The sequence below is a fragment of the Camellia sinensis genome, chromosome 14, assembly GCF_055761805.1.
Source record: "Camellia sinensis isolate YWXY chromosome 14, ASM5576180v1, whole genome shotgun sequence".
Lineage (NCBI taxonomy): Eukaryota > Viridiplantae > Streptophyta > Magnoliopsida > Ericales > Theaceae > Camellia > Camellia sinensis.
In genome coordinates this window covers 69,018,377-69,031,518 of record NC_138974.1, presented here as the reverse complement: position 1 = coordinate 69,031,518, position 13,142 = coordinate 69,018,377, and positions in this window count along the sequence as shown.

Genomic DNA, 13,142 nt, shown 5'->3' with positions numbered 1-13,142 from the left:
TCTAAAATAAATAATAATTGTGATTTAATGTAAATATGAGTGGATGAATAGGAAACGATATCAGATGAATCTAATTTTTTATAAATATATTTTACTTGATGTATTTTAAAATATAGACAATCAAAATTATCAAAATAAATTCTAAAATGAATTTATTTTACTGTACAACAGTAACTGCTGTGTCCTGCACAACAGCCCCCCAAATTCGAGGTGAGGGTCAGAACAAGTCTGTGGACCCCTTCCTCTACTTACCATCTATACAATCAGTTAAGAGTCTTAATAGGATGGGCTCTACACATCCGCCCATCCAAGGACCACTTACTATGCTCTTCTCTACCCTCACATGAACACATGTTCTCTTTCCCTCCTTTGTCTCTCCTCTCTCACAAGACTTGATCCTCTCCAACTTTAATCATTCACCTAAATACAATTAAAAAACATTAAGAATACATATAGCTTATGAAAAACTCTATGACTCGAATATTGGGCATAAAAGTGCAGTTGAGATTTGATTGTGGCGGTGTTTGGTAATAATTTTTTTGGGTTTTTTTTTTTATATTTTTTTTACTAAAAGACAAAATTTTTGCAAAATTAAAAAAAAACAAATTCAAACAAAATATCACATCAAACCTCATAATCATTTCATTTTTTCTTTCACAAACATCACATCCAACCACAAAAAAAACCCAACTATGTTTCTAAACACAAAAAAAAATTTCTCCTATAATATCCTCCAACTAAAAAAATCTACATAAAAATTCATTTCCCAAACACCCGCTATGTATTGTATACTCTATTCATAGAATGATTTTGAATTATAAATTGACGATTTTGAATAAATTTCTAAGTAATAATTATGAGTGTATAGTCTAATTCACAACATGTTGCAAAATCAACTATATAAAGTAATTTTGATGATACATATCAGACAATAGTTCTCGTTAAATCTTTTCGTGTTTGTCTAATTCATTGGCTTAAGGAGTTGCCTTTATATTTTGAATTTATTTTTCTAAAATATGCGTTCAGAATAAGTTCTCGATTATAAAAAATAATTAAATAAAACAATGACAATTCTTTCTATTATCTTAGGTCGAATATGGTGTGATGCTTGCCAAAGATTTCATGCCCACGTTTAGCATGGGGCTATTAGACTAAAATAGTCATAAAAAGAAAAAATAAATTAAAAGTTAATAAAATTAAATGTCACATCTAAATTACAATCATTTCATTTTTTTTCTAACAAAAGTCAAAAAATTCAAAAAAATTTCAACCCGAACGAGGCTTTTTAGCCTTAGGCTAAAAAAAATTAAAAAGTCAAAATGCCAACTCACTTTCTAAACGAAGTCTATTACTTTCTGATATTAAAAAGCTTGAGTAAATTATAAATACACTTTTGAGATTTGCTTAAAATACGGATTACTTTTTGTAGTTTAAAAAATTAAAAATATCTCATTGTCAGAATTTTTTATTTGATAGAATTAACTAAAAAATAAAATTCTTAACTACTCTATTATACAATGATAAAATTACCTAAATTATTAATTAAAATAAATTTCTGCAATCGTTAAAAACTATTAGTTGATTTGATAATTTATTAATAAAATGAGTTATTTGTTATAAAATTGGAAACTTCAGAGGACATAATGTAATTTCCATAAACAAATAAAGCAAATTATTTTTTAAGCAAACTTTAAAAAGTATATTTAGAATTTACCTAAAAGGTTTTAAAGAAAATAAGATCTAATGAATGGCTTGTCTCAACAGGTTGTCAAGGTACTATCTTGTGGTAATCTTTGGATTGATTTGTTGGGATATAAGAGTGTGGTTGTTTTGAGGGATTATTTGGATTGGATTATTAGTCAATTCGGATTAATAGTTTATTATTTGGTTCAATTTTTTTGCTCTGAATTAATAGTCTCTCCGGACTATTAGTCCCTCATATGAGGAATTACTCTATCCTAGGAGGAGGGATGTGATTATTTCCATGGGATTGGTATCCCATGGGACTAATGTGTGAAATGTCCATCTTACTCTCATGATATTACTTAATAAACAATTGGAAAATGGTAAGATAATTTTTTAAACATTTATAGATTATTTGTTTAGTTTTGTCAATTTAAAATTATATATTAAATAAAAAATATAAATTATAAATTTAATTTAATTAAAAACAATAAATCAAAAATTATGGCCTTATAAATTAAATTTTTTTAGTGTTGTTAAAAAATTATATATTAAATAAAAAAAATTAGTGTTGTTAATTTAAAATTATATATTAAATAAAAAATATAAATTATAAATTTAATTTAATTGAAAATAATAAATTAAAAATTATGGCCTTATAAATTTAAATTTTTTAGTGTTGTTAAATTATAAATTATAAATTATAGATTACAAATTTAAAATTATATATTAAATAAAAAATATAAATTGCAAGGGTAAAAAAGTCTTTTAAACATTTATCTTTATCCAGTCTGTCCAACCAAATATTGAATTCACTAAAAATAGTCTAATCCAGGCATCTAATCTCATGACTAAACAAATATAGAATGCAAATCTAGTTTAACCAAATAGTCCGGAGACAATGTCTCCAAGACTAACAATCTGATGGATTACAATTTTCCCTTATCCAATCCGTCCAAACAAACACATAAATCTACTTAAGTCCTGCTATCGTTGGATTGATTTGTTAGGGATTTAAATCTATTTAAGTCCTGCTTACTTAATCGTTAGCTTGATCAATGGTTGAAATTAAAGACATTATTTACATTTCCCATTTTTTTATGAATTTTTCTTTTTCTATGAAAATATTATTATTTTCATAATTTTTTTTTCTATACTTAGTTATGATTAGAAACTAATGTTCTAGTGATTGTATTAGGGTTGTTTTGAAAAATAGGTTAAAAGCTAATTTTTTGATTTTTTTTTATAAAAAATTCTAAAAAAATATATAAAAAAATAAAGAGATAATATGACACAAATTTTTTTTTAATGTTGAATGTGGTGGAGTAGCGGCAATGATAAGGTTATGATAGTGGTGATGATGGTAATAATAGTGGGATTGGCGATGATGTGATTGTGGTAATAGCCAAATGATAATGGTAGTGATGTTGATAAGATTTTAAATTCTAAGGGCTACTTTGATAAATAAGCTAAAAAATAATTTTTTAATTTTTTTAAAGAAAAAAGAACATTAAAAAAAAAAATAGAGATGTGATGATATGATTCAAAAACTTAAAAAAATAAATAGGTTTCGTTTGAGAATAGGTTATTTTAGTAATTTTTTGACTTCTTACGAAAAAATTTGTAAAAAAATAAAGAGAATAATATAACAATTTATAATAATTTTTTAACCAAAATTAAAAATAACATCGTTTTGACAGATTTTGAGTGTAAAACGACGTCGTTTTGACAGATTTGAGCCATTTGAGCCACAAAATTTTGAGCTACCAAACATTTTCCTTCTAAAATAGACCTAAATTGTTTTCCACATTTTGGAAGTAGAAAATTTTCTTTTACGAAAAACACTTAGCCTCCGTTTGGGAAGTGGGTTGGTTTTTTGACTTTTTTACTTTTTGACTATTTTAGCCTGGGCTATTTTAGCCTGGTTTGGGAAGGGCTTTTTAGCTTTTTTGACTTTTTTTGTGAGAGAGGATTGTAATGATTATAAGTTAGATTTAATGTTTTATTTTTTATGACTAAAATAGCCTATTTTATTTTTTGTGACTATTTTAACCAAAAAAACTTAGTTTTTTTCTTCCCAAACGGAGCCTTAGTTTTTTTCTGTTGACATAATGGGTCAGTCTTGATGCTGAGCTGGTCTTTACGTGTAGTCTTTCCGTGTGCCAGTCATTAACGATGCCAATCTAATTGTTATTGACTCCACCTTAGCCTAATCTAATCACCTTCCTACTCGTTAAGATATATATAAAAAAATATTATGTATTCTAAATATTTTACTAAACTTTTCACATGAGATAAGACTTTCATAAATTAATATGTATATGGTCCTACATTCATATAAAAATTTGATAAAATATTTGAGAAAATATTTAAAATTTCTAATATAACTCAATATATAATACTAATTTCTTAAATTTTGTGTCCCCTTTTTTCTTTTTCTTTTTTTTTCGGTTGCGTGCTCGTGAATGATGTATGATTGATTAAGAAAAAAGGAAGGCTTTTAAAGACTTTTTAAACAAGTGATAAAAACAAATGACAACAAAATCAATAAGTGGAAGCCACACAGAGCCTCCACCACCATCAGCAGATGCACATGGACTTCTAAATTTTTTAGCGATGTGCCCTTTCCAAAGTTAGTTTTGTTTTCTTTTTCATTTTAATTTTATTTATTTATGAGGAGCATAAGAGGTCATACATTAATCTCAAAAGATTGGCCTAATAATAATAACTAAAAAATGAGAGGTCAAATTTCAAGTTCAAATTATCTAAAAATATCAGTATAAATTTGTTTAGATTATTGAAATTAGACCTATGGTAAGATCTACGAGTCTAAATAATATCATTCAGTCGACTTTACAGACCGAAGACAATCTGGATCCATTATTAAAGTCAAAATGAAAAAAAAATAAATTACAATTACTGATTGCCTCAATGTGAAAGACCTTGTGGCTAAGTTGAAAATGAAGACAACTTCGCATTGTTTTCTTTACTGTATTCACCTCCAACAATTCTAAGATTTTATAGGTTCTATAAATTTTTCAGAAAATTGTCTAATTTGTTTTGCACAAATGAATTCAAATTTAAATAATATGATTTTTCAAGTTTATTCAAAATTTGAAAATTTATTCTGGATAAAATATGTTTTAGTAATAAAAGTAAAATTAAACCAACTAGGTTAGATTAGTTGGCCACCATGACTTTCATAAAGATTTAGTTTTTAGGGGAGGTTATGGATTTAATTCTTCCTAAAAGAAGTTGAATTAAGGGGACAAGTATTTAGTGGTTTGCATAAGATGGAGATGCTAACTCTCATAGGTATTAATTTAACTACTAACAACTAACTTTCACTGATCAAAAAAAATAAAAGTAAAATTAAACGGATAGGTGCCGTTTGGTAACACTTACGTTTTCAATTTTTTGTTTATATTTACAAAAATTTTAAAAACTCAAAATAAAAACTTGTTTGATAAAATTTTTGATTTATAAATCAGTGGTCTCAGTTTATAAATTCGGCCAGAAAATGAAAACACAAAAAATTTGTTTCCGTTTTGAGTTTTGAGTTTTTTTTTTTTTACCACCTAACACTAGCCACCACCCGCCACCATTTTCCACCACCGTCTTCCGCCACTACCACCCACCCCCCACCACCACCTGCCACCACCACTTACCACCCACCAGCCACCACCATCCACCACCTACCTACCATCCACCACCCACTACCACCACCCGCCACCTACTTGCCACCACCACTCACCATCCACCTGCCACCACTATCCACCACCTACCACCACCAGCCACCCACCACCACCACCACCAGCCACCCACCCACCACCCACCACCACCCACCTGCCACATGCCACCACCACCACCCATTCGCTACCACTTACCACCCGCCACCACCCACCGCCACCTACCCACCACCACCACCACCCACCACCCACTCGTTACCACCGACCACCCGCCACCGTCACCCACTCACCCACCACCACCCGCCATCCGCCACCCACCTGCCACCACCATCCGCCACCGTCACCCACCCACCACCACCACCACCCGCCACCACCACCACCCGCCATCCGCCACCCACCACCTAGCCGCCACCACCAATCACCACCAGCTACCCACCCACCCACCACCACCACCCGCCACCTACCCACCACTACTACTACTCGCCATCCGCCACCCACCTGCCACCACCACCCACCACCGGCTGCCACCACCACCGGCCACCGTCACCCACCCACCCACCACCACTACCCACCCGCTACCACCCATCACCTCCAACTACCCACCGTCACCACTTTCCACCACCGTCTTCCGCCGCCACTTGTCATTTTTCACTCTTTTTTATATTTTTATATTTTTTAAAATATTTTGTCAATTACCAAACGCATTTGTAGTTTATGTTTTTCTAAAAATAAACAAAAATCAGTTTATAAAATTTTTTTAAATATAAAATGAAAATGTAAACGTTACCAAACACACCCATAGTTTCTTGACTGCCGTAGAAGGAGAAGAATTGCGTAGAAGTTGTACTTGATATGCTATAAAATAGCCTTGTTTGGTATATACTAAACAAGTTAAAAAGTCATTATCCTATTTAAATCACATTATCTTATTTAAATCACATCATTTCTCTACCACATCATTTCAAACTCAACTCATATTTTATAAAAATTTAAAAAATATACTTATTTAAAACATTCAAAATAACCCGTCAATTTTTAAAAACCAAGTGGTGGTTTTGTGGACAAGGTCAAGGTGCTATGACTACTCAAAGACACAGGTTACTATTAAAAGACATAAATAATTGAGTTTAAAAGGAAGTGAGCAATTAATTGAACTTCATCATGTGTATTTTTAGTTGAGAAGTCTTTCAGGGCAAAAATTATCTGGAAGATCAAGTGATAGTGTCTTCAATGACATGTTATTATTTTCTATTATTTTATTGTATTTAAGACCATGTAATTATTAGGCCCTTGTTATTAATTTGGAACATTGTGCATATGAAATTCTTTGAAGAACAGTAACTTCCAATCCTTTACTCTCTCTCGCTCATCAAATTTTACTAAAATTTGATTAAAAACTTGATCGAACATACTAGTATTTATTCTCTCTCTCTTTTTAGATTTTGAAAAATGATTCGTAACTTGAATATATTGGGCTCAAATTGGCTCGAAATCTAAAACGATATCGTTTTGGGTTTTCTTTTCTTTTCTTTTTTTTCTTCTTTTCTTGCTTTTAAATACAGATAGAGGCGAGAGAGAGAGAGAGAGGGGAGAAAAGAGAAGAAGAGAAGAGAAGAGAAAGACAAGATGAAGAGAAGGAGGAATAGAAGAAGACATGTGATAGCATTGATCGCCGATCGCCACTTTCAGACTCTGTTTCTCTACTTTTTTTTTTCTTTTCTTTTCTTTTTTTTTTCTTCTAATAGATCGGAAAATGGAGGGAAAAAAAATTTGTTAGCTGATGATGATGTGTTGATGATGATAATGATGATGATGATGTTGATGAAGATATTGTTGTTGTTGATGACGATGTGTTGATGAAGTTGTTGATTTTTTTTTTTTTTTTTTTGGATCTGAACATGAATGGCTGTTGATGATGTGTTGATAATGATTTTGGTGAAGATCTTGTTGTTGATGATGATGATGTGTTGATTAATGTATTCACCAACTGCTCCCTCTTCTCTTTTTTTTTTTCTTCTTCTTCTTCTTCATCTTTATCTTCAAAAAAACGAGGAAAAAAAAATCCAAAATAACATCATTTTGGATTCGAGCCAATTTTGAGCTCGAAAATTTCAAGCTATGTAGCAGAACTGTTAAATTTTTTTGAAAAATTGCAAACGCATCCTATAAATTTGTTTTTATCATTTTTAATATATAAAAAAAAAGTAAACTATCAATAGGTCCTAATAGTTGAATTTAATTCTCATAAAGTTCTATTGAAAATAAGTCTTGGTAAAATTGTCGCTAAAAATAATTTTTTTGTGACAATTTTTTATATATGTTGCTAAAAATTGACAATTGATGATTTTTTTTGTCATGATTTTTATAAATTATCGATAAAACTTACAATTAGTAACTTTTTTTATGACAATTTTCTCATAAGACCTATTAGACAATAAGTCCACTTATTAGGACATATACGTAAGTACCAAAAAAAAAATCATCTTCAATCCTGATTTTTTTTTTTTAAATTTCATCAAATTGAAATGAAAATATAACAATTGAAAATTTGATAATGTTTGGTAAAAAAAAAAAATTACATTCGTTTAGGAAGTGGGTTAACTTTTTGACTTTTTGATTTTTTTGACTATTTTAGCCTGAGACTAAAAAGCCTGGTTTAAGAAGGGCTTTTGGTTTTTTGATTTTTTTTGAGAAAAGAAATGTAATAATTATGGATTGGATGTGATATTTTGTCTTATTAAACTAAAAAATCTATTTTATTTTTTATAACTAAAATAGTTAAAAAAAGTCCCAACTTAGGCTTCCCAAACGAAGCCATACCTTTAAGCTTCCTTGTAACTCCATTTAGTGCTCATTTGGAAATTAAGTTTTTTTAATAATATTTTTAATTAATCAGACGTGCAAAAAAATAGGAAAAATAATTTAGTAATATGTAATAACGTTTTTGCTAAAATGTTTGGTTTCCAAATATTCCCTTATGTCAGTTGTTGGGCCGATTTGAGCTTATTTCTGTTTGGGTCATGGCCATTCTGATTCTTCAATACAAGGTTTTGAAATTTGAATTGACTGCCCTATTCAACCAGTTGAATCGGTGACTGGGTGAGGTTCTGATCCGACCGATCCTCTTAAACTATTGAAGCAAAAAAATGGTGTATTGTGTTTGGGAACCCGGGTTGCCTCAGATTTTATTCACCACGGAAAAAAATTCAAAAAACAAGCACTGTAGCTGAGTCAATCAGGTAGGTCCAGCTGTATGGCACTTTGTGGGTAAAATGACGAAATCACCCTCCGTTGCTCAACCTATTTCGCACCATGACATTCATCTCCATATCTCAAAAAACTCTCACAGAACCCCTCTCTACCTGGACGCTTTGACCGAAATAGGTTGAGCACCTCTCCGGCGGCACTGTTACGGAAGACGAAGTAGCCGATCGTCGACAACCTACTAAGGTACAGTTGCCAAACACCATCCTCTGAAATTTATCTTCACCGATCTGCAACCTAATTTACAATAGTTCTCCCCTGTAATTTTTTTTTCTCTGTTCGTCTTTAGTAGCTGATCTTCGTACTTAGCTTCACCTACTCGTGTGCAACAGAAATCACATTGCAATGCAAACAATTTTTCCTATTTCCCCTCTTCCTTCATTTTGGGTTTTGTTCAGATCTTCTTCACCAAACTTTTTTTGGCCCTTTCTGCCGACCATCTGGAAGTTGTCTGCATCTGGAAGTTCAAAAATGAATTTCTGCATCTGGAAGTTCAAAAATGAATTTCATTTGGAAGTTGTCTGCATTCAAATGCATTTAAAAAAATACATTTAAAAATGAATTTTTTTTAAAAAATGAATTTTATCTGGAAGTTAAAAACCCGATTTCCATGCTAACAACTATTGTTAGTGTATAATTGTTAATAGCTGTTATAGCATCATAGCTTAGCATTATAGCTTTAGCACTTTATCTTTTATATTGTAAATGCTTTATGCTTTCGATGGGCATCCAATGCATCATATCCTCTTTATAAAGAGAGTGCATTCTCTTTGTAAACTTATATACACAATTACAGACAATTCAGTGTGTGTGTGTGTGTGTGTGTCTCTCTCTCTCTCTATCCTCTCTCTCTCTATCAAATTATTGTTTCATGGTATCAGAGCCTAGGTATACAATTCTGGCATTTTTCAATTTTGGTGTTTAGTTCCGTACATAGTGGAACTACACCAAACAGCTAGGAATCTCCTTACGATTCCAACGGCACCACGCACGTCATCAGAAACTCCTTCACGCGCTCTCACGCGCCTCCTTTGTGATCGGCGCGTCTCTTCTTACGTCGCCATTCTCACACGCGCCTTCAGGTCTGCTCCTTCGTGGGCCGCGCCTGTTACCGTGCACTCCCGTGCTCCATCCCTCTACCGTGAGCCGTGCCTGTGCCGTTTCACTATTGTGCACCCGCCTGCGCCATCCTGCTATTGTGAGCCGCGCGTGCGCCAGTTTTGCTAACGTGCGCCGCTGACATCATCTTGCATTCTGCTGACATCATCTTTACACAGCACATCTTTCCTAGTTATTTTCGACCTTCCGGACTCATTGGTACACTCTGTTTTATCTAATTTTGCTCCTACAAGTATATTTCTATTAATTTAGCCCGACTCAACTAGTATTATGGATCGTCATGATGCCTCACATCCCATTTTTATTATTTTGAATGGTTTAAACTATGTTCTGTGGACCCAAGCCATGTCTTCTTTCCTCAAAGAAAAGAAGCTCTGGCGAATTGTCACCGGGGATGTGACCAAAATGGTGAAAGACAGTGACACTAATGAAACTACTGCTACATATGAAGACCAACTTAAGGAATAGGATAGTAAGAATTACCAAATCATTACCTGGTTTCGTAATACCTCTGTTACCTCTATCAGTCTTCAGTTTGGTCGCTTTCAGCTTGACTCTATAACTACTCCTGCAAAAGACATCTGGGATTTTTTTAAAGAACGATACCAGCCTACTGGTCTTGCCCATCAATATCAACTTCAGAACCAACTTCACCGCATGCGCCAAGAATTCACTCAGTCCATTAATGACTTCATTTCTCAAATGTACTCTGTTTGGGATCAGCTTACTCTTTCAGAACCAACTTGGCATGGCCAAGAAGATGCTGTTTTATTTACTATCTATCGCAACCAGCAAAGGTTGGTGCACTTTCTCATGGCTCTTACTTCCTCTTTTGAGCCCGTACATGCCTTTCTGCTTCATCCCCATCCATTGCCCACTCTTGAACAAGCAATTTCTGAGTTGCTATCAGAGGAGACTTGTCTCGGTACTCTTCAAACTCATCATGTGGACTCTGTTCTTGCCACTCCTCCGTACCGGCCATCATTTACCCAGCGGATCACTGCCTGCCTCTATTGTCAAAATCGGGGCCTTCCTTCAATCCATCTCCTGGTCAATTGCCCCGTCAGATCCTACCGCTACTGCAACAAACTTGGTCCTGGTTATCTACAACAAGATTGTTTTCGCAATCCATCCCGATCATCCTCCAATAGCCACTTTCTCTCGTGGTGGCTCTTCCCGGGGGAGCTTTCATCGTTCCGGGAATCAGTCTCATCACACTGCTGCTGCTGCTGCTTCCGGGAATCAGTCTCATCACGCTGCTGCTGCTGCCTCTGAGGGGTTCTCTGAGTCACCTGCTCCGTTTCCTCCTCACTTTTCTCCAACGGATGTAGAGGCCATGCTCAAACATCTTATCTCCCCTTCTAGTACACCTCCTCCTACTACTTTGTCTGTGATCCCAAGTAACTCTTCTTGGTATTTTGACTCTGCCTGTTGTAATCATATGACCTCAAGTTCTACTATATTTTCTTCCTTCTCCTCATCTCCTCATATTCCCTCAATTCATACTGCTGATGGTTCCCTCATGTCTGTCTGTCATGTTGGTACTGTTTCCACATCTTCTTTATCTATACCTCAAGTTTATCATATCCCTGCTCTCACCTTAAACCTTATTTCTATTGGTCAATTATGTGAACTTGGTCTAATTGTCACATTTTCTGTTACTGATTGTTTGGTACAGGTCCCTCAGACGGGGCATACTATTGGGATCGGCCGTAAGCATAGACGTCTCTATGAACTCATTCACCTTCATGTTCCTGCCTCTCCTCAGATCGCTGCTCTTGCATCTACTTCCTCATTATCTCCCTTTCATCTTTGGCATTGTCGCTTAGGGCATATTTCTGTTAATTGCTTAAAGTCTTTGGTTTCTAATGGACAATTAGGTCATGTAATTCTAGATAATTTCGATTGTATACCCTGTCAACTTGCCAAATAACCTGCTTTATCATTTAATAAAAGTACTTATGTTTCCCTTGCACCTTTTGATCTTATACATTCGGATATTTGGGGCCCCTCCCCTATTACTACTATAGGGGGATCTCGCTATTTTGTTGTTTTTATTGATGATTTTTCCCGGTTTACTTGGCTTTTTCTCATGAAAAATAGGTCTGAACTTAAACACATTTATTATAGATTTGCCCAAATGGTCCACACCCAATTCTCCAAAGCCATCAAAATTTTTCGCTCTGACAATCCTATGGAATATCGGGATTCAGATTCCTTTCCTTTTTTCAGCATCATGGTACACTGGCTCATCGTTCCTGTGCTGGCACGTCCCAGCAAAATGGCCGCGCTGAACGGAAAGATAGGCATATTCTTGACACTACTCGCGCTCTCCTTCTATCTTCTTCCTGCCCTGAAAACTTTTGAGGGGAAGCTGTCCTCACTGCTGTTTACACTATCAATTATGCTCCTACTTCTGTCATCCATAATCAAACTCCCTTTAAACGTCTGCATGGCACTCCCCCTCCTTACGCCAATCTTCGGGTTTTTGGCTCTGCCTGCTTTGTTCTGCTTCAATCCCATGAACACACCAAGCTTGAACCTCGTTCTCGTCTTTGTTGCTTTCTTGGGTATGGAATTGAACATAAAGGCTTTCGCTATTGGGATCCTCTCTCTAAACGTCTTTGTATCTCTCGACATGTCGTTTTCTGGGAGCACCAAATGTTTTCCTCGTTATCCTCCTTTCACTTACCCGCACTTTCCACTAATGTACTGTTTACTAATCCTTCCATAGATCTTTTCTCTGATGATTTTGATACAGGTTCCTCCTTCATCGAGACGCCATTGCTCACTCCTGATCCCATCCAGCCTGCTCTCCCTGAAGGTCCACCTCTCATGGCCACACCTCCTTCTCCACCGGTTTTTCTTCCCACCGATCCTCCTACGGGTCGACCAGACCGGGTAACTCAACCTCCTATCCATCTTCGTGATTATATTGTTGGATCTGCTGCCTTCTCTACTTATGAACCTACCTCCTATCGTGAGGCTTGTACTAATTCTCTTTGGCAGCAAGCTATGACTAATGAACTCCAGGCCTTGGACAAAGCTCATACTTGGGATCTTGTTGATCTTCCTCCTGGCAAGACTGCGATTGGCTGCAAATGGGTTTACAAAATCAAAACACATTCTGATGGCTCTATTGAACGCTACAAAGCTCGTCTTGTTGCCAAGGGTTTCAACCAGGAATATGGTATTGATTATGAGGAGACATTCTCTTCTGTTGCTCGGCTTACCTCTGTTCGCAGTTTACTTGATGTTGCTGCTGCTCGCCACTGAGGGCTCTTTCAGATGGATGTCAAAAATGCTTTCCTTAATGGTCATCTTCTTGAGGAGGTCTACATGCAACCTCCACCTGGGTCCACTTTTCCACTTCATCAGGTTTGCAAA